We start from the raw sequence: 22,655 nt of genomic DNA, 5'->3' as shown, positions 1-22,655 counted from the left end.
TTTTTATGTTGAACAGGCTGACATGAGTCCTCTTTATAGTTTATATATGAAAGATATAGTTACTGTTGTTAGGGTTCTTAAAATATTTTTACTAATTGTTCATTACTTCTCTTGCAGTTTAATTATCTCCTTATTTCCTTTCCTCACTGGGCTAATTTTTCCTTGTTGGAACCCTTTAGCTTCTAGCATCCTGCTTTTAAAACAGGCATTGCAGCAAGCTAGTAATAATTATAATAATGAAGATTTGGTTTTTATATGAACACATCCTTTTAAAGGATACCAAATCTCCTTACACAAAAACCTAAACTAAAAAGTGACAATTTCATTGGAACATTAAGTTGGCCACTTCAGCAGTATGCATACAGTATCAAACCCTACTACAATTGTTAGCAGGCAGAGCACATTTAGAAGATATTTTTAAATTAGGACAAATCTTTTTTTATAAAATACAAAAAAAAACAATGAGGCATAAAAATCATGTTGGAGTGCTATTTGGGACAAAAAAAGTAAGCTATTTGCTTAAAAAAAAATTCTAATTGAGTGGAAACCAAACGAAAATAATCAGAGAGTAAATTCCATTTAACCTCATTAATAAAACAAAATACTATGCACTGACTTGTCTGAATCTTCTTTCACAGTTAAAGGATTCCTTATGAGACTGAGTTACTTCTAAAAATCAAAGAAGGAACTTTTTTTAATCAGAAATTTCAGAAAAATCTAAATGTAATCTGCCTATTAACAATATTATATAAGAAACATTATAAGCCCTAAAAACAACATAAAACATAAATCAACCTGAGAAACAGAATGCCAGAGAGTTTTAATTTATGCAAAGTGCACAAGTCAGATATGTGTCAGTCATATTACATATTACATATCGCAGTTCCGGTAGGCCCTGCTGCTGCCTCCGATGCCTTAGATGACCGCGGAGGTAGCAGCAGTAGGGGATTCAGCATTATGAAGCTTCATCTGTGGTGGATAATGTGGGAGGGTGGGCTGTGACACCCTAGCAGTACCAGCTAAACTCAGTTGAGTCCCTTGTTAGGCTAGGAGGAACGTAGAGAGTAGAGGTCCCCTTTTTGTTTTTTGTTTCTTTGTTGATGTCAGCTACCCCCAAAAATTGGGGGAAGTGCCTTGGTATATGTATGTATGTATATTACATGGAAATATAGATGCTTTGTATTGAATATACCAAGTGAGACACCAACTCTCTATCAGTAACTAACAGTTTCACTACATACACTGCAAATGAGCCAGGATTTGTGAACTACTGTAAATGACCTGTCCACTCTAACTGACCTAAAAACAATATACTGGAGGGGAGAATCTAAGCTTTAAAATTGGCATGTGCTATTTCTTTTAAATAAGGTGTTCGTTCATTGCTTTTCATATACAAGGTCCTAAAGCTTGCTATACTCCTTTTCAAAAAATTATTACCTAAGCTATTTATGAATTACAAAGAAAGGAATTCTCTTATAATTAAAGTACTGCTCTATGGATTCTTCTTGCTGATAAATAATAATGATCAAGTTAAATTTAAGGCTTTTATATTTAATTAGAACTGTTAGGTTTTACTTTACCCCTTCTTGAGATACCGATGATCCCATAAAACAGGAATTGCTTCTTGTTAATAGCATGATTATAATCATGGATACCTATCTTCAAAAGAACTAACAAACGGAGTGACTTTTAGAAAATCCTTACAGATATTCATCAGTAAATCTCAGAATGAGACCTAATTCATATATTTTTTACCGTATCTTCATCAGAAATGTAAATATTCCATTATTCATCACTTATCAAATAAGTTTAGAATAGCCATATATACTGTACTGTATCAACCTCCTGGCATCTGTTCCTCAAAAGAAATTTCTAACACACACTTATACCTAAACCTTTATCACAAATTACATACACCTTTGTGGTTTCTCATGTATTACATCAATCATTTCTATGAACTTCCTCTGACATTCATATTGCTGCTTCTTCAGAAGCTTGGTTTATCAAAGTTTACCTGCAAAATTTATAAAAAATTTTCCCATTTACTTTCCTTGAACAGCGACCCTAATAAAGTGATGAAACAATCTAGCCGTTAATGGCAATGAGTGACAGCTTTTCCAGGTCTTTTAGTTTTCCAATGCATTGGTGACATGAAGATCTATCCCGCTTTCAGGCTGTGATAACTGTTTATGCATTTTAAGTTGTTTTCCTTGCTGGATTTGTTAGCATACAAGATGAGCGACGACACCTTTCAGACGTATTCTAATAAGAAACATTCCTTCAATGCGCGGAATTAACTCAATAAAGTTTTCTTTCCATGGAGGTTTCCAATTTACAAATTTCGCTTTCATTCTTTGGGATCTGAATTTTGCGGTAGGAATCCTCGCTTACAACCATCATAGCGTCCATCTGCAAAATAAAATTATGATTTCTAGCATGTCCATTAGCTGTTTCACAGTTATTGAAATAATAACAATAGAATTTCACAACAATACTCCATGAATTATTATGCTGAAATAGCTCATCATTTTAAAATACTGTACTAAAATAAAGACTACTTTAATAAATTACAGTACAACTCAATGATGGGAAAACAGTACAATATTGTAGATTCTGACAAAATAAAGTTACATGTAACATATTTAAGTTACTGCTGACTTGCATTTTCTACACCAATGGGGTAAAAAAGGGATTTTGACGAAGGAAAAAAATATTTCTGGGCGAGGAACCTGTCGCCCAGTGAAATGCTCCTTAAAGCACAATTTCAAAGGTATAAATACTGCTAAATATACCAGAGAAAAAAGTTGCATGGAATGCCAGGAATATACCCAGCTCGCTCACCCCTAAGGGGTGTCGGTATTAAAACTGGGGCGAGTGATACCACTACCAGAAGTCCCTCTCCAATTAGACTTCTCCCTCCTCAAAATCCCCCGTTACTACGAGGTGTCGTTCACTACAGCTACTGCCTCCCCCCACCACCACCACTACCTATCCTTCTCCCATCATTCCTTGTTAACACCCGTGAACGTTCGGATGTGTTTTATACTGTAATCTCATTATTATTCTTAACATGGAATTTTTTCAACACAAACCAACTACTTTACATTATGCTAATTTTGGTTTGCGGAAATCTTAAAACATTAGAAACTACACGGAAGTCTCTTTTTTTAGCTTATCTAAGAATGTATCCGGGTGCCTGAGCAACTCTGGTGGTGAAACTGGTCCTTCTCTGCCCAATATTTGACCAATTTTTTTATGACCACTTTTCTACTTAATTCCATTTTTCAAAATAATTTACTTCACCTTTAGTTTCCTTAAAGTTTGGTAATGATAATTACAATTAACGTGCTATGTTTTATTCTTTATGCTTTTATTTCTACTCTGGTCTTTGGGAACCTGTTGGAACTGCCAGTCTGAAACTGAAGCTTGTCACTTACAAGTAGATTTTGCTTTTGGATAACAATTCTGTTCATCGGTTTTGTTGCTACTTGTGAATTAGTTTGATTTCTGTTCTTATTTCTTAAAATTTTTTTAATGTAGTTTTACTATCATTACTTTAGAATGACAAATTCGGAGATAATTTGTAATTTTTCTAACCATACAAACCTTAGCTATTTACATGGGGTATTACTTTTGGCGTAGCTGAAATGACGAGCCAGTGGAATTTTAACGAGGGTTAATTACCCCCGCGCTAGTTAGCAAGGGGGTAGGGGAGTGGTAGCTAGCTACCCCTCCCCCCCTCACACACCGGTGAACTGCTTCACTTCACTTAGAGGTAGGACTTGCCTTGGGGGACAGTACTTGAGGATCCAAAGACCACTCGGTACTCACTATCTGCGATGCTCTGCTCAGACTGTCGGCGAGCACATTCCTTTTGCCCGGAATGAAGCGAGCTGATAGTGGAATCGAGTGGACTTCGGTCCACCTCAGTATCTCTACTGCAAGATGGGATAGCTGTTGTGAAAAGGTACCTCCCTGCTTGTTGATATAAGCCACTACTGTGGTGTTGTCGCTCATCACCACCACAGAGTGGCCCGCCAGGGTCTGTTGGAACTGTTGAAGGGCCAGATAAACGGCCTTCATTTCTAGCAGATTGATGTGGAGGTACCTTTCTGATTCTGACCATAGGCCTGAGATCCTGTGGTTCAGAACGTGGGCCCCCCACCCTTCTTTTGACGTGTCCGAGAACAGCATCAAATCCGGGGGGAGGACGAGAAGATCCACTCCCTTTCGAAGGTTTTCGTCGGTCAGCCAGCACTGTAGGTCCGTCCGTTCCGCAGGTCCCATAGGGACCAGAGTGTCTGGGGAATCATTGCCTTGATTCCACCGGGACTTGAGCCGCCATTGCAGGGATCTCATCCTGAGGCGGCCGTTCGGAACTAGACGGGCCAAGGAGGCCAGGTGACCTAGGAGACGTAACCAAGATTGGGCTGGAAGCTCCTCTCATCCGAGGAAAGGTCTTGCGACCCTCCTCAGCCTTGCTATCCTGTCGTCTGATGGGAAGGCTTTGTGGAGATTGGTGTCTAATATCATGCCTAGATATACCAGTCATTGAGTTGGAAGCAGAGGTCATTGAGTTGGAAGCAGAGAAGACTTCTCGAGATTTACCATGATCCCTAGATCTTGGCAAAGTCCCAGAAGCTTGTCTCGGTGTCGAAGAAGGGTTGACTCCGAGTCTGCCAGGATCAGCCAGTCGTCCAGATAGCGGAGGAGACGAATGCCGATCCTGTGTGCCCACGAAGATATCAAGGTGAACACTCTGGTGAACACCTGAGGAGCTGTGGAGAGACTGAAACACAGCACTTTTAACTGGTAAATCTTGTTGTCTAGGCTAAATCTCAAGTACTTCCTTGAAGATGGATGGACTGGGATCTGGAAGTACGCGTCCTTCAGATCCAGAGTGCACATGAAGTCTTGCGGTCTCACTGCAAGTCTGACAGTGTCTGCTGTCTCCATGCTGACCGGAGTTTGCTTGACAAACTTGTTCAGAGCTGAGAGGTCGATGACAGGTCTCCAGCCTCCAGACGCCTTCTTTACAAGAAAGAGTCGACTGAAGAAGCCTGGGGAGCCGTCGACGACCTCCTGGAGAGCATCCTTCTTGAGCATGGTCTCGACTTCTGCCCGAAGGGCTAGCCCCTTTACCGATCCCATGGCATAGGAGCTCAACGACACTGGATTCGCTGTCAGGGGAGGAAGAGATGTTATGAACGGGATGCAATATCCTTGGCTGATCACAGAGATCGTCCAGGAATCGGCCCCGAGTTACTGCCAGCTGTCCGCACAACTTTGAAGGCATCCCCCCCACTGGTGAACATGCAGGGGGATTGCCAATCCTAGCGTTTACGGCCTCGGCCGCTCCCCCTTGGATTCCTACCTCCAATGGAGGACTTTCTGCCTTTCTTGTCCTTGACAGGAAAGGGCTGCTGCTTAGACACCTTTGCCTTTGCTGCCGGAGCCTGTTTCGATGATGTCCTAGAGTCCTAGACTGACGAGGCTGCTGATGTTGTTGAGGAGCTGGAGGCTTGTAGGGCCGAGATGTAAGGGCCCTTTGGAGGAGCGAATCATGATTCGGCTTGCTCCACCTCTCAGCTGTCCGTTCCACATCCTTGGGCTCGAAAAAACTCTCTCCAAGGATGGAGGAGTGTCTGAGCTTGCCGACATGCACGGCTGGGACTTTCGAGTAGAACCTCTCGGTCACGGCATCACGACGTTTTAGGATCGAGTTTGCCCACAAGTTCGAAACTTGGTGAGCTAGAAACTCGATGGAGCGGGTGCCCGAGAGGAGGAAAGTCTCCAGGGCCTTCCTGGTGCTCTCCTTGGACAAGTCCTCAGATTGCAACAGGATGCCCAGAGACCCCAGCCAGATGTCCAGCCAGGAAGTGGCCTGCATGGCACACTTCGCGACCTTCTCCTGGCTTAGGATCTCCGTAGCCGAGAATGTCACCTGCCGGGCGGAGAGTTTCTCGAGAGAAATTCCCCTAGAGAGCTCTTCCACAGAGTGGTGGAGGGGAAAAGCTAAACAAGACTCCCCCATGATCTCGAAGTACCTCCTCTGTTGTACACGAGGAGGTGGGAGGAGTTTGTTCCCGGCAGAGGAACGGCTGGAGGAGGCGAGTTCGGCGAGCTGGCTCTCAACCTTGTCTCTGGCACTCTTTACTCCCTGGGACCAGGACAGAGCTGCGCTGGCCTTTGGGAGCTTCTGGGTACCGTAGACTTGGTCCAGGACCGTATCCTTGCCTTCGCGAGGGGCGGTCTCGGGGTCCTTGAATCCGTTGAGTTACCTAATTAGACTCAGGACCTGCCAGAAGGCATACTCCGACTCATGCTGCTCTCCTCCTTGTGGACTGGCAGCAAGGTCTCCTGTCCCCAGTAGCTCTATTTGGGGAGATACGTGGACGTTCTGGGGTCTCGTTAGCTCTGGTCGAATCCGGATTGAAGACTTAGGAGCAGTCTTCGAGTCCTTAGACTCCCTCCTGTGAGGGATACAGGACTCAAGCAAAGAAGTCTGGGGGCTCCTCTCCACGCGAGACGGTTCTCTTCCTCGAGGTGGGGTTCCTCCCATTAGTGCCGTGGGAGAACGCCTCACCTTGCTGGATTCTCCTGAGGACGGAAAGGCTTCATCCACAGGGGAAGGAGAAAGTGTCTGCGAGGGGGAAGGGGCCTTCCTGATGGACTTCTTGGGAGCCAACTTAACCCTAGGAGAAGTTACTACGAAGTCCACTCCTCTCCTTCTCTTCAGCGGGGACGCGGGTGTCGTTGGTTTCAGTCCCAGATCAGCGAGGGCCGGCTTCATAGCCTGCACGACCGCTTTGATCAGGGACCCGAACCAAGGCTGGCGGCTGACCGACGCAGTGTCAGCAACACCTGCTGGAGGGAAGGGGATCGGCTGATGCTTAGGATCCACGGGGTCTGCCTGAAAAGAAGAATGTTGTGTAGACCTCTCCGAAGATTCTTCCTGCTCTGGACGTGCGCAGCTCTGTGCTTGCGGGGTGGAGATCGCGAGGACGAAGATCTGGAAGCACGCGTCCCTGAAGACTCGCACGGTTGGGCGCCCTGCGAAACCCGGCGGGAATCGCTGGCGACAGGGCGAGTGGACACGCGGGTGAGTGGGCGCGCAGGCGAAGGTGCGCGTAGGCGCGCAGGTGAGGGTGCGCATGGACGTGCAGGTGAGGGTGCGCGCGGTTGTAAGGGCGAGCGCTGGTGGTCGGGAGAACGATGGCGCGTAGGCGATCGGTGGCGCGTTGGCGAGCGATGGCGCGTAGCGCGAACAGGCGATCGACTACACAAAGGCGAGTTAACGCGTGGGTGTGTTGGAGACCTGTGGCGATCTGGCGCGTGGGCGTGAGGGCGCGTAGGAAAGCGCTTGCGCGCAGGCGAGGGATCGCGCGGGCGCGTAAGAGATCGCTGGGGAGCAGGAGATCGTTGGCGCGCAGTTGCGCGTTCAGAAGGAACCAACTGGGGTGCAGGACCAGAGGGCGAGGATGCGCGCAAAGGCGAACGCTCGTGGGCGCCGCGCAGGAACTCGGGCTGCCTTAGAAGTGCGCACAGGAGAGTGCTCGCGATGGCGCGCAGGCGATGGCTGGCGCGTAGGCGAACGTCGGCGAGGAGGCGGAGGGACAATGTCCTTGCCTGCACCCAGATCCGGAGATCGTGGGCACACGGGCGAACTTTGGCGCGCAGTTGTGCGCTGACGAGCAGGAGATCATGGACGCTTAGGAGACCGATGGAGCGCATTGCGCGCAGCAGGAACAGAAGTGCGCTGGTGAGCTGGAGAGCGCTGGCGCACAGGAGGTCCTTGTAGCACAGGAGAGCGCTGGCGAGCAGGAGATCTACGGTGAGACTCAGCAGGAGATCGTCCGGGCGCTGCGAGTCCAGAGGAACCTGTGAGCGCCTGTGCGCTAGCTAAGGAACCTCTTGGACTGCGCGCACGCGCAGGTAAGACCTGGCGCTTGAGGGACTCACCCACATTGTTGGATAAGCCCTATTGCCCCGAAGGGACCGGTGCCCGTTGGACAACGGGGTGCGTAGGCGCCCACTGCGCATCAGCGTCCAGGAACGGAGATGGAAGACTGAGAGGTCTGGCAGGCGTCGGAGATCGCGAACGATCTGCGGAGAGGTCAAGCGATGCAGCTGCAACGGTCTGCTCTCGTCGTGGAGGATCCTCTGCGGGGGACGTCGAAGGCGAAGATCCAAAGAGGCGCCTCCTAACTCCCTTATAAGGAGAAGGAAGGCCTCTACGGCGAAGAGGAGGGCGAGCCTTACGGCGAAGACGACCTCGAGGCACAGCAACACCATCGTCTGTCCTCTGAAGAGGAGTCTGTCAGTGCACTCCCCCGAGGGGGAGAGTCACCCGCAGGAGAGACCGTTGGACCCAGCTCCTCCCTCGAAGGATGTTCGGAGGGGGGAACTGATCCTTCAGCAACATCCGCAACCGGAACAGGGGTCTGACCGGACCCATCGGAAGCCTCTGCCACAACAACGTCAACAATAGACAGAGGATCTACCTCTGCTATTACCGGCGACTGTTTGACAGCTGCACGCAACTGGACCAGGTCAAACAGGGCTTCCCAGGAGGGCGAGCCCTTAAGCCCCAAGGAAGCCCAAAGCTGTAAGAGATCATCGTTAGCAACATGGTCATCAACAAGATCAATGCCCTCCCCCGGAGTAGGAGGGGGAGCTGCCTCGCTATGGGAGGCAACGCCCTCTCCCGAACCCCGAGATTGGGAAACAAAAGAAGGGCCTGCGCTACCACTCGCCGGCCTCTCGCGAGAGACCGATCGAGTGGGAGCTTCGGAGGAGGTTTGGGCAGCGGAAGAAGAGTCCTTGGAACCTTCCTTCTTCAAGGCAGCCCTTGAAGGAGAACGGTCACGCTTAGACTTCTTTTTACGCCGCCGGGCAAACCTCTCCCACTGGGAGATAGGCCACTCCTTGCACTCACTACAGGTATTATCCCTTTCACACCGTTGACCTCGACACTGCGGACATAAGGTGTGAGGGTCCGTCTCGACTGCCGACATGAACATTCCACAAGGGCGGTCGGGGAGTCCAGGGCACTTCCGCATGATAGAAAAGAAGGATGAGGCCAACTTCAAGCACACAAGCTGAAAGAAAAAGCAAAACAAAATTAAGGCTGTCAATAATGCGAGGGCGAAGCAGAGACGTCTGCTCATCGCCTGAGCCAAAAGTGAAGAGAAGCAGTTCACCGGTGTGTGAGGGATGGGAGGGGTAGCTAGCTACCACTCCCCTACCCCCTTGCTAACTAGCGCGGGGGTAATTAACCCTCGTTAAAATTCTAATGGCTCGTCATTTCAGCTACGCCGAAAGTAATACCCCATGTAAATAGCGTGGTTTGTATTTCGGTTACGGAACAAACCCATTTTTACTGCCCGTTTACTCTGTTTAACTGTATTACCTGTTTTTGTATAAGTTTACTTTAATCTTATATGCCATTTTGGTATAAGTTTATCGCAATTTTATGACCTATTTTGGTATAAGATTACTTCAATTCTACAACCAATTTTGGTGTATGTTTATTTCATTTATATGACCTATATTGATGTAATTTTACCTTAATTCTATGACCTACCATAACTTGGTGTAGCTTTATCTTAATTTCTAGGCCAGCAAAGTTTGTGATTTTAGTTCTCATATTTCTATTACAAAAATATCAACCTTATGTCTTGATCTTTGCAAAGTCTTTAGGAATTGCAGGATATTCTGCTGTAGAATTTTGCATCAAAACTAGAAGCTCACAGTCCTGCTAACCCCCACGCTTAGAATGTTCACTTCTCCAGATGTTACCAAGGGCAGTTCATGTTGACCTTGCTGACCACTGCATATATTCATCTTCAGATTGCATGACCCCTATTATGTCATTGTTTTTAACCTAACCATATATTATAAAAAAGATCTTGCTCACACAAAAGGAGCCCATGAAAAAACCTTATCAATTTCAAAGTATTTTATATTACCTGTGTTCCTCCCCTTAGAACTACCTTCCACAGCAATTCAGAGCTCTTAACAATTTGTGCAGCTTGGACTTAGATCCAGGAGGGATTCATCTATGAACTTGGGCAATATGGCCCAACTCTGAAACCAGGGAAGTCATTCAGCCCCATCGTACAAAATGGGGATGGGGAGAAACCCTGCTGTTGAACCATGAAGTAAAATTTAGGAAGTTAGACAGAAAGAGGGAAGAGACAGTTTAAGAGTACCCTTTGGAAATTTTATTTCCTCTGAGTCTAGAAGGCTCAATGCAGTGCTCATTTTCCAACCGTTTACATACAGTACTTCACATGCTGTAGACGCTCGTGACTCCTCTTCCTATACTCACTAAGGAGATTCAAATTGCTCAATGCAGTCAGAGAAACACTCCTAAGCAATCTCTGGATCAATTATTGTTAAGATAATTTGAAACGGACCACCTGTATAAAAATATGAAACATCAAGACAAGATGAAATGTAAGTAACCTGTCTAATGTGGTACCCTATAGTAGAACCAAACGAAAGTGGCGGGTGAGAGAAGCTCTTTTCTCAATGCATCGTATCTACATCAAAATATTTCGGACAGCATACCTTCAAGACCCCCCTCTGAAGATATGAAGAAGAATCTGACCTGCGGATTAACTGATTTAGCCTGTTAGACTAATCCTGCTTTTTTTTCGAGACGAGTTTGACAATTAACTCTTAACCTTTCAACTCCTGGTCATTTCCATTTTTATAGTTGTAATTCTCAGTTTACTGGAATTATTTGCAATCACAGTTTTATGTGCAATTTGCTTCCCTCATGACAACAAAGTTCGTTCTCTCTCTCTCTCTCTCTCTCTCTCTCTCTCTCTCTCCTATGACCATTTTCACGGGCCATTTTATCTATCACATATTCCTTTTCTATTCGATAAGAACTTGACTTCACCATTTCAAGAAGCTCACTTTTTCGTAAGTCATCTGTCGAAATTTCTCCTTTTTTGATCAGCCACTCCTTTATAATGTGTTTTCTATACGAAATCGTCGGTGCTTTATCAATGATTACCGAATGGTAGGATGCGTTATCCATTACGATAACAGATGAAGGCGGGATGTTTGGTAGCAGCTGCAATTGAAACCACTCTTCAAATACTTTGCTATTCATCTGATTATGGTCATCACCATCGTTGATTGCCTTAAAAATTAATGCTGCATTATGCACAAACCCTTCCTTTGTACCGGCCTGCACGACTATCAGTATAGCCCCTTTGCCGGTAGGGGGTTAACCCCTATTGCTTTTTTCCTCTCTTTTGTTTTTCAGCATTTAGTAACAGTATAGTTCTAATTTAGCCACGTCTCATCCAGGTACACGATAGTCTGATTCTCGTTTTCGTATACCTTCCTCATAACATGCAAAAACTTATTCCTTGCAGCTGACACATCACTTCGTTCTAATAAAAAATTTCTGCCATTCACTTTCCCATGATGAAATCCGATTTCATGCAAGATTTTTCTAAGAGATTTACGACAACCCTTAAATTTAATGTCTTTGCGGGCTTCTTGCAAAACAGTAGTTATGTTGGGTAGCTCTTTTCTAACACGGAACTTTAACACTATTCGACGTAATGCATCCTTGTCAAAATCATCCAGATTGATCACTGGTCGAGGACGAATTCTTTTCTTATCTTTGAACGTACGTTGTCCAAATTCTTTTTCGAAATCATTTTCTTCCTTAATGATTCTCTCAACAGTCCTTTTTGGAACTGCTGTTGCTTCACTGGTACGATCACAACCTTTTGTCGCGTCAATTAAAGGAGCATTGTTTTTCTTTTCTTTAGTAAAATGTCTGTGAACATTATCAACGATTTCCTTGGCTGAAGAAGAGAGAAAGCATTTTGTAGAATTTGCCATTGTAAGTACTGTCGATTGACTGTCTACTACTTATCCGAATCACTACTTTATATACGGAGAGATGAAATACCAATTATAAACAAGGTTTGTTTTAAGTGACATTTATGGCCTTTGATGACACGATCGGAGTCCTAACCTTATAAGCTGAAAATTCATTCCTCAAGGGCTTAAGATATGAAAGGATAGATTGTGGGATTTAAATTTTGCCCTAAGCTCTGGTCTGTTTTCCGATAATTCGGCATTACTCTTTTATCTAAAATCTGACTTTTATTGAATTATCAAGAAACTGACACCTGTTGGATCCCCTTCTGTATGAATACTATGTCTTTGTATATATATTTTCATTGTTGATTTTAATGATGTCCCCAATGAATGAAACTACTAACTCCAATCAAGTCTCTTAATTTTCCCTTCCTGGCTATACTACATATTTATGCTCATCACGTGTCAGCTTTCGTGATATATATTATATATTATATATATATATATATATATATATATATATATATATATATATATATATGTATACACACACACACACACACATATATATATATATATATATATATATATATATGTATATATATATATATATATATATATATATATATATATATATATATATATGTATGTGTGTGTACATATACATACATACATATATATATATATATATATATATATATATATATATATATAATTAAAGATTGAGAAACAATCCTATGAAGAAGACTGACGGAACGAGGCCTCTCCCCTTTAAGACCTTAATCCATCTTCTGTTTCAGGAATTCTCTAATCCACCCTGTCCAGGTAAAATGACCGAAATCGACAGATTTCCACACGATATACTCTGTGTCTCACCCGCCACTTTCGTTTGGTTTTACTATAGTAACACCCCCACAATATTGAAGGTGATAAATAAAAGTTTCATAAGTTGTCATATGACTTATTCTTAATCACCTAAATTGGACTACAGTACTTAGTCACACTCTCAGTCTATAACAGCACTAGCCCGGAGATTTTGTTCTTAAGGTAGGAATCTAAAGCCACGTAACACAAAAGAGGCACCCTCTTTCATGTTACAGGTGGGAAAGAGCCTGAAGAACTTTAAAAAGCAGAAATGAGAAAGAAGGGTACAGTAGCTGTAAGCTGAAACAGATGCTGTAAAGAGCCAATAATAATGGCCCTCCCCCAAAACATTCAATCAATGAGCTGGGACCACTACATACAACAAAAAGGTCTTATATGACGTTAACTATAGCTTCACTTAGATAAAAAAAAACTGCAGTATCTATCATAAACCATTTCATGACCTCAAGTAGAAACAGAGAGCTTTATTATTGGAATAAGAGGGACAAAAAAAACATCAACAGGCCATACCTCTCCATCAGGGGACTAGAAGTGATTCTAGAAGTTGTCTATAATTTACAACTGTTGGGGCTGCAATGACAGACCCATTCCTTTGAATTTGGCTACATCAATGTTGCTCCCACCTGCAGTAGATGAATAAGAAAGTTTTAGGTAATTCATATTATGAAAAAATAGCAAAGATGAATCAAATTAACTTACTGCAATAAAACTCACAGTTTTTCTAGCCATTTAAGGAAATTACAGTTTACATTATTGGCCTAAAGTATTTTGATAGGTTTAGTTTTCATTGGTATTCAAATAATTCTTACCTTTACTATAGGGATGTAAGGTGCACAAAATTACTATCATACTGTAACGGCTCTTCAACATCTGACCAAGGCTGAAATAACCCAATAGCAAGCGTAGGTAGAAAATTAGGATTCAGGGGCCATCTTGTCCTCCTCATACTCCTGGCCAATGAATGCCAAGAAAGGTCAGGCTGCAGCATAGAGTGCGGATGTGAGGTTGTTCGGCCGGGAGACTGTAGCCTCCTTTTCCGTCCAAGGTACAGGTCTACTGTCATTTGAAATCATCCCCATATTTGTTGTCGGCAAATTAGTATTTTTCCCTCATTAGTAGATGTATCTATGATACAATTACAAGCAGTTTTAGTGGCAAAAAACTAGTGCAGTTTTGACTCTTCATCATCATCATCACCAACTTCTAGGGGGACTTCCTTGGCATAGTTGATCACCCCTTCTTCCTCAGATTCTGCTGGTAATGCTAGGTCCCTTGAATGAACTGGCTCCCAGGGGACCTATTTCCTTTACTTATATGCAGCTTCCTTCATTATTATGATAAACAGCCAAGAACTTGGTGCATTTCTTACAAGTACAAATTCATCGCATCTTCTTCTAATGCCCCTCTGTAGATCATCTTCATTGTAAAGTAAGATTACTGCCCTTTGCATCAATAGGTGTAGGAGGAGATGATGATGATGATGAAGATTACTAGCTTAATGAACCATTCCAAGAAACTATGACTTCACAATACCCATTCAAGTGTTTGCCTTGGGTACTCTGTCAAATGCATTCTCTAGATTTGCAAATATGTCGCATTCTCAATTCCTTTCTGGATCCTGTTATTACCTCAATAGTGAGATAGCTTCTCTTGTGAACCTCCTCTCTAGCACAAAATCATTTTGACAAGTACACTACTTAGATAATTTGTCTCAGTGTTTCTTCCTGAACCCTTTTCTGTATTTCAGGCAACCTTAAACCTCCATAATTTCCTCATTGCAGTGCAACCCTTTACATGTGTATACCATCACTGGAAGACCCTTTTCCAATTTTATCAGGTTTTTGTACTCTTTGATAAGCTCATGGACAACGGGTTCTCTTGCTTGTTATTCTGGATACTGCTGGGACTTTACCATTCTAATGTTTTCCTGGGGGCATTTTTTTGTCTTTCAGCTGTTATATTTTTTGTTGTTCCTTCAATTTTTCCTAAATCTTTCAGTCAACTTCTATTTTTATCATTCACATGCTTTTCTAAGTACAGGATTGCCTCCATCGTTCCAGGGAGTTCTAAAGCTAGCCATACACGTACACAACTGGCATGAGCCAGTCAGTCTATAGTGTAAGGGGACTATTGTTGCCTGTCCTGTTGAAACTGGCCTGTCCTATCATCCTTTCAGCATGTTAAAATGACTGGTGCGTCCTGCTAGTGTACTGTGTATGGAAGGGCTACAAAAACATTACATGGCATGCCTCGGATATGATGTATCCCAATGCTTGAGCTGATATGCCTGCCGAAATCTTGAGATCTCTCAATGATGGGCCTGTTGATAGGAACCTTAATGTTGCAATTAACGTTTTTTCAGTAGGTACGGAATTCCTCATTACTTTCTCTTGTTGTTAATTATAGAGACAAGAGATAAAAGGCATCAAAAGGTATCATCAGACATTCTTTAATAATTCCTATAATCTTCCAGGTTATTTTACTTTATTGTAATTCTCCTAATAAAGTCATGTGAAAAAATTTTCTCACTTTCTCAGCCATGGCTTCACCCATACTTTCAGCTTTTCCTATAAATTTCATGTTCGTAATCTTGACTGCTATTATCATAATTGAACTTATCTTCCTTTTACTCTGTAACATGATTGTGTCCTGACTTAACGCAATCTAAACCGGACCATTGGATCACTATTCCTCTATTCCACTTGATGGGTGGACACTTGTTTACAGGACTGACTGTAATGCAACCACTGTCACTCTTGTATAAGTGTGATACATGCCCACATTTATCTGCCCTCTTGAAGTAAGCATATAGCAAGTCATCAGCGTGTGTGGGGAGTACCTAAGTAGACTGGAGTAAACGCTAGTTTTGGCAGGACAAACCTGATGCCAGTCACGTACGTGTATGGCCAGTTTTTACATCCTCCCAATCTTACACAAGTCACTTTGATAGCTTGAATAATACTTCCTTTCTTCCGCTGTGCTGAAGGTTCTGTTCTTCACTTAATTGTAAATGGTGATCCAATGGTACATTTCACCTCTTCTATATTCCTTCCTTGATACTTCTTTATGCCTTCTTTCCACAATTCCTGGAAGAAATTTTGATGGCATAGTTGCTCACTCTTTTGTGACTTTGTTTGTAACTCCTTTTTGGTATTCAACTTCATATCTCTGTCTGAAAACATTGCCAAACTCCTTTTTGTAGGAACCTGGAATAAGAGAGAAAAAATTTAAGTCATTTGCAAATCCAGAACTAATGTTCATGTTGAGCCAAGACTCATGGTTGAAATAAACTTGCTTGCTTACTGAATATTTTACAGTACGTATACAGTCCTTGATTATTAAAGTGGATCTATATTCTGTACTTTTCAATAAATGAATTTACTCCTTTGCAAACAATATTCATTAAGGTTGAAAACAGTATTTTATCCTATTTTCTATCAATGCTAACTAATCCTAAAAGCTAATATAATTCCAAACAGACAATTTGTACTGAAAAACAAATCAAAATAAAATATGAAACAAAACATGCAAGCTGAGATAATTTTTAACTACTACTCAAAAATACTTTAGTCATACACTTATCAGTGGACAATGGTTTGCATCTGTGCAAACAAACTGGGATACGAACTAAGTTAGGGTTCCCACCAAGCATATCCTGATAGGTCGCTCTTTTCCTAATAAGGGGGGGAGCTACACACCACGGCAATCTCCCTCTTGGACTCTGTTTCTTTAACAAAACTTAACCTAAGGTAGGCCATATCCTTGTGTTGTTTTCCTGGTCAGTCTCAATTCCGGAGCATGGTTTTACAGACGAATCCTGTTTGGTTTCAATTATCCATACAATTTGAAAAGCAACACTTTCCAAAAGTTATTGACATTATTTACCGGTAAAAGACCTATCAAGAGACTAGTAACACCTTCTATTCTCTCCAAAAAGGAAAGGCCCATGTATTTGGCAAGATCCCAGCAGCAAAATTTTAACTAATGTACTGCAAGTGTTTTATACACGCCCATACACTGTAACCGTTTTGATTTTACCTCTTACCACTCGCTCTTCCCAGCACCGGTAATAGACCAGCCTCTGTTTTCATACTAGCACAAGCTTTTTTTATGTTTTGATTTTTGTGACGTTCTTGCTCGTAAATCACTGTATAAAAACTCGACGATTGCTTAATAAAGTTTAGTTGCATTCACCTCGCCTCTCGGTTATCACCTAATGGCTCACTCGCACACTAAGCAAAATATAGAGATGAACAGTTGAAAACCCATACCAGGTTGTATGTATGATAGCGGCCACCTGTATGTATTATTATGGATAACTTACAATACGGAAGTGTAAGGGAATCGCAGAGGGCCGTTAGCCCCCCCGTTAGGTAAGTATGTAAGGACACGGCTTGTAGGTTAGGTTAGGGGGGAAAGTTTAGGTTAGTTGATGTTCATTTTTACTGAACACGACAGGAACTGGCCGCTGATATACAAAGGCTCCCCCATACCTTTCCAGATATGGTAGTCGACCCACCATAACTTAAAAACTATGGGTCTCCTCCAGAAATCAACATAAAAAAAAAAATAGGTATGCGTGTAGATCGCTGGGTCACCAGACCTGCCACTTGAATATTAAATGAGAATCCTCCTTATCCATGTCCGTCGTCACCCAAAAAAAGGGTATTTAGATGTATGTTATCGGAACCGGTCGTCCAAAATACTTGAGAGAATTTCTACATATTGCGCAGCCAACAAATCGTGTAGACACGAAAATAGTTACAGATGGCTTCAAACTGTTGGAACCTAGATTTGTCTACTTCAGGCTCCAGAGCCTTTAAATACACGGTCCCGAGACTATATAATAAGCTCCCATGAAACATTCGAATGATTGAAGACATTAAGGCTTTCATGAGGAAACTGAAGACTTTCTTATTTCATGAGTCTTTTGACAGTGACGATTTAACAGTAAATAAACAATATGCGACTTGAAAAGATAAACACAGTGAACGAACATGGTAAAACGACAGAGGAGGTCCTGTAGAGAGTGGGGTTCCCCTGCTGTATGGGACTGGGAAAGTAGCCATCAAAGTAAAGTAAGTAACAAACTAACACTAATTATAGAGCCTTTGTATATCAACGGCCAGTTCCTCACGCGTTCTTTAAAAATGGACAACAACTAACCTAAACTTTCCTCCCTAACCTAACCTACAAGCCATGACCTGAACTTAATGCGGGGGGGGGGGGGGTTTAACGTCTCCCTGCGACCCCCCCCTTATTCTAGGTTAGACATAACAATACATGCAGGTGGCCGTTATTATATATACACCCCCTTCGCTTTACTCACAATAAAACATTAATTGCTCCGCTGTTCTGGCAGGCAGTACAAATTACGTTACACGCGTTGGCCTAGTGGCCGGATATTACGATGGGAAATAAAAATTTTGGTGACCTAAATATATTTAAACTACCAAAAATTAAATTTTTTTGTCTTTTCTTCTCCAAAACGCTTATTGTACTACTCTATAATTTTTGTTTGTTTAAAAAAAAACTATAACTAAATAAAACCAAAGTAATTAGGAGCCTTTGTAGGTGACGGCCAGATCCGTTTTCATTCATAGAAAATGAGTATATTATAAAGTGGGGTGGACTGTGGCCGTCATTCTAAAATCGAGTTCGTAGAAAACTGGAATATTCTGAACTGTGGCCGTCGTTCTAAAAACGATTTTGGCGGGAGAAGCTAACTTAAAAAACCCACCTAACCTATGCTAAAAGCCATATCCTTACCCAGGGGGGCTTCGCCCCTCCGGACCCCCCCCCCCCCTTACCTACTACGGGAGCGAGAAGATTCGTGGCCGGAATAAGAACTCGAGCCACAAATTTTCAGGTAATTTAGGGTTTTCGGCAAAAAACATAAAAGTGTGTGTTTAAGCACATATTTAAGATCCGTAGACCATTTCCAAACGTTTTTATTCTATACAAGATAACAGTCGGAGCTATAATAAGCAAATTAGACTAGAATTATGTAAAATACTATAATTACACAAAGACACAGGTATATCAGGCTATAATTACGTAAAATATAGGATATAAACCCTGATAACAGTTACCTTTCTACACAGGCTCATTTTATTAGTAAATAAAAAGATCGCATTCACAGCGGCCTACAGACTATAGAAAATGTAGCTATGTAACGGCACCTCAATTTTCTGCTTCTTACTATTTTGTATTTGGTGTTTCTTATATAATATCTTTTTCTTAAAGCATTGATATAAAAACTCCAAATTCTAGTGTTTCATTCATATGCCTAAATCTTAAGTTTAGTTTGATATGAGTTTTCATATTAAAATTCACTCATCTTGTTTCTAAAGATAATCTAAGTTTGCGTAATATTTTTATGAATTTCTTTATTCACATGATAAACTTTGTTTAATTTCCAAATAAGTAGTTTATAAATATTGCCTCGGTGAGTTCATTTCACTTAACTTATAAAACAAGGTGTATTCTTATACAGTATTCCTATGCAATTATCAAGTCTATTCTAAAGACAAACGTTGGTGATAGCTTTTTGAACAAATTTTCATATTCTTTAGAATAATTTCCTTAGTCAGTCAATTTATGCTTAAATATCTTGTTGAATCCATAAATTATATGATATTGGGTAGTCTCCTTTTTTTCTAATAATCTATTAGATTAATTTTCTGTTTATATTAAGGACACATCAATGTTATTACATTCCTAGACTATTTTCTCTGTTGGAGCCCGTGGGCTTATAGCATCTTGCTTTTCCAACTAGGGTTGTAGCTTAGCAAAAAATAATAATAATAATAATAATAATAATAATAATAATAATAATAATAATAACAGTAATAAGAATAATAACAATAACAACAACAACAACAACAATGATAATAATAATAATAATAATAATAACAATAATAATAATAATAATAATAATAATAATAATAATAATAATAGATGAATAACCCCGCAGGCTCTATACCCTTACATGGGAAGGACTTCATTTTATATATATGTATATATATATACACACATATATATATATATATATATATATATATATATATATATATATATATATATATATACACACACACACACACACATATATATATATATATATATATATATATATATATATATATATATATATATAACCTACCAAGAAGTCAAAAATTCTCTTAACGGATAACCAAACATTCAATACAAAGCGAGAGAGAGAGAGAGAGAGAGAGAGAGAGAGAGAGAGAGAGAGAGAGAGAGAGAGAGAGAGAGAGAGAGAGAGAGAGAGAGAGAGCCAGCCTTGCGGTCGTTTCCAGGAAAAAGACTATCATAATACAACCACTTCGTGTAATATCAAATTTTGAAAGAGGATCATATCATGTGGGAGTATGACAGGTGATCTCATCTTTTTATATTAGTTAGCGTTATATTTGTCTTCCTACTGCAATTGTAAGAAGTGTAACTTTAAAGTGCCAATAATAACAATACTAAACACTCAGGATTTCTAAATTTACATCTTTTAGAATATCTAATTTTATTTGTACATATTTAATTTATCCATAGAAAGAATCATCTGTTATCATTATTGGTTCCATTAATTCCTTGATTAACCATAACCTAATTATACACAAGCTTGTTGGTACTCTTTAACAGTGAAGTAAAAAAATATATACTAGTTAATAATAGATATGATGTTTAATCTAAAAGAAATATCTACAGACTATTATTAATTGAACGATTTTTCATTATGGTTGATTTAATAGTTATCCACTTACCCCTCGCTTATTTTCTTTGAATTCACTACTACTACTACTACTACTACTACTACTACTACTACTACTACTACTACTACTACTGATAACAACAACAACAACAACATTAATAATAATAATAAAAATTCATCCTAGGAAAATTATCCCACCATCTTGCAATGTCTGGATTATTTTCTTTTTATTGTTTGCTTATTAAACATACGTTATTTATCCAATAAAGATAGGGTTTGACCGAGAATGAATTAGTTACTTATTCATAGTGAATTTTTTTTTTCTGGGGGGGGGAATAATTCGTTTAGTATCCCATATAATGCTCTCATTTTCTTTGATGATTCGAGGCGTGAACTATTCGTTTTCTTTAAGAATTATATGGTATTCTATTATAAATGAACGTTTACCGCAAGTATCTCTAAGTTATTTTCCTATTTCTTTGTCTTCTGGTTTATATATTTAAAAATTTTATGTTATGATTATGCTGATAGATGCATAAAGTATCAAAGACGATAAATAGGTTGTCCGTAAGTGTACAATTTGCCCAGCAAAATAGACAGAAGAGAATATACAACAACATTCTGTCTTCCATTAACTTCACATCAGAAAACCACTTAAGTAGTTGATCCTATGTGTGACGAGAGCTATATGGTTCCGTCAGAAAGCTCACAATCAATCAATCAATCAATCCTCCTTATCTAAACACTGTTTTATATTGTTCACTGTCACCTATAGTTATTTGCACATCACGCTTTTGTCAAAGATCATCCCTTACGTTTTCAAATGCTTCAGGTCTTTTGGCCTACAAGCTTTTACATTTTCTTGGTATAGAAGAATAATCAGGATATGTTTGTTTAATTAGGCATTTTGGAATAGACTTAACAAATCGACTGCCAGTGTGATTGTGGGAAAAATAAATACTGAATGATCTTCAGAAAGATTAGAAATATTGAAATCCACTGAATGGAATTTCAAGTAATCTCACTGGTATGGTGTCTAAAGGCGGGTTTACACGGCCGAGCAGCTCAGCGAGCCCGGTTGTCGAGCCTACTTGTAGAACGGCTCGAAGAGCTTTCAGACAGTACATCGAACCTCAGTGTGCCTCGTGCTAAAACAACGTCAACATCTCTCGACTAAGACGATTTGATAGCCATTGCTTTAGCAGTGGCACTAAGAAGGAAAAAAAAAGATCAAAGTGGACGAAGGACAGGCTACTAAAGAGAGAAATTTTCAAACACCAACTTGCTTGTCATTATTATTATTATTATCAATATTACTAGCCAAGCTACAACCCTACTTGGAAAAGCAAGATGCTACAAGGCCAAGGGCTCCAATAGGGAAAATAGCCCAGTGAGGAAAGGAAATAAGGAAATAAATAAATGAGGAGAATAAATTAACAATAAATCATTCTAAAAACAGTAACAACGTCAAAAATTAGAGCCAGATGACTGGCGCAATCATTTGCGTATGGATGAAGACACGTATATTGATCTACTGAATCGTTTCAGCCCTTTGATTACTTATGAAGATACAACTATGAGGAAGGCCATAACTCCACATGAAAGACCAAGTGTCACTTTACGCTATTTAGCATCGGGAAGATTTTATTTTCTTCGTCACGGCGTCTCGTGTGCAGTCAGGCTCGAGTTCTTTCAATATTTCATGCAGAGCCGCTATTCTTTTGTTTCTGGTTACTTTATTGGAATAGTCTTTTGATTTAACTTTCCATAAAGCTGGATGAGCCCGATATGCATGTATGAAATCAAGTACGAATTCCTCTTCTCATTCTTGCTTTCATTAATGGCAGCCATAATCAATTTCTTTAATGATGTTTCCTCTAGCAGGTTTGAATAACAACTGAGGTTCGATGCTCGACACCCGTTCACACGTTCACACCGTTCGTCAAACAATGTAGCTCTGCCCACAAAAGTCAAGATGAGCCTGACTTTCATCGAGCCGTTCGACGAACGCGCTCGACAACCAAATAGCCCGTTTACACGCTCGAACATCAATTCAAACACAGGGTTGTCGAGCCAGGCTCGACGAGCTGCTCGCCCGTGTAAACCCCGCTTAAGCCATTCGTATTATGGCTTTGCTGTTCTATTAAGAAAATTAATCACATATTATAAAGACCCTCCTAATGTG

At 41.0% G+C, this 22,655-nt stretch overlaps 1 long non-coding RNA gene across 1 annotated transcript; it reads right to left on the bottom strand.

Annotated features, from left to right (window-relative positions):
- Positions 1 to 1,732: 1,732 nt before the first annotated feature.
- LOC137617944 (uncharacterized) lies at positions 1,733 to 15,475 on the bottom strand. Its single transcript, XR_011039706.1, has 3 exons — positions 13,551 to 15,475; positions 13,252 to 13,364; positions 1,733 to 2,409 (listed from the first exon to the last, which is right to left on the bottom strand). It is a non-coding gene; the product is annotated as an uncharacterized lncRNA (long non-coding RNA).
- Between the last annotated feature and the right edge of the window lie 7,180 nt (positions 15,476 to 22,655).

Source organism: Palaemon carinicauda, chromosome 24 (genome assembly GCF_036898095.1).
Source record: "Palaemon carinicauda isolate YSFRI2023 chromosome 24, ASM3689809v2, whole genome shotgun sequence".
Lineage (NCBI taxonomy): Eukaryota > Metazoa > Arthropoda > Malacostraca > Decapoda > Palaemonidae > Palaemon > Palaemon carinicauda.
The sequence above is the reverse complement of the archived record's forward strand: the minus strand, read 5'-3'. Positions and strand labels throughout refer to the sequence as shown.